Source organism: Nannospalax galili, unplaced genomic scaffold (assembly GCF_000622305.1).
Source record: "Nannospalax galili isolate Female #2095 unplaced genomic scaffold, S.galili_v1.0 scaffold312, whole genome shotgun sequence".
In the NCBI taxonomy this organism is placed as follows: Eukaryota; Metazoa; Chordata; class Mammalia; order Rodentia; family Spalacidae; genus Nannospalax; species Nannospalax galili.
Genome location: NW_008335967.1, coordinates 604,247 through 604,897, shown reverse-complemented (window position 1 = coordinate 604,897; position 651 = coordinate 604,247).

The window sequence follows — 651 nt, the reverse complement described above, 5'->3', positions numbered from 1 at the left end:
GCATTCTCTTGAAGGACCCCTCCCTATTTCCCAGCAGATCCCAATACCCAATTGCACTCAAACACCGCTATGGACTTAAACCCATAATTCAAAGGCTTATGAGTGCTAACCTCCTTAAACCCACTCACTCTCCATATAACACTCCCATTCTTCCGGTCCTCAAGCCTGATGGCTCCTACTGTCTGGTCCAGGATATCCGGCTTATTAATTCAGCAGTTATTCCCATTCACCCACTCGTTCCCAACCCTTGTACTCTTCTTTCTCACATCCCCTCTTCCACCACCCACTTTTCAGTATTAGACCTTAAAAGATGCTTTTTTCTCAATACCCTTACACCCCGACTCTCATAACCTCTTTAATCTCCTGAGAAACTTCTCTAATGCTAATGTCTCCACTTACTTTCTCTGTGCCCCCCTGCAGGGCTCACTTCTCCCTCTCTCAGTTACAATGTTACTCCACAGGCCACTACTCAGTGTTCCCCGGAACTTCTAGTACAGGGGCCCATGCCTGCCCCTCCCCTTTTTCTTAACAAAACAGAGTGTTGGACTCCACAAACCTCTAAATGCCCACACTCATCAAGCCAAGATGTCACAATTAAGGAAAATACTGCTCTAACCTCGGGACTGCTCTTTCTCTGTTCTTCCAAAATAT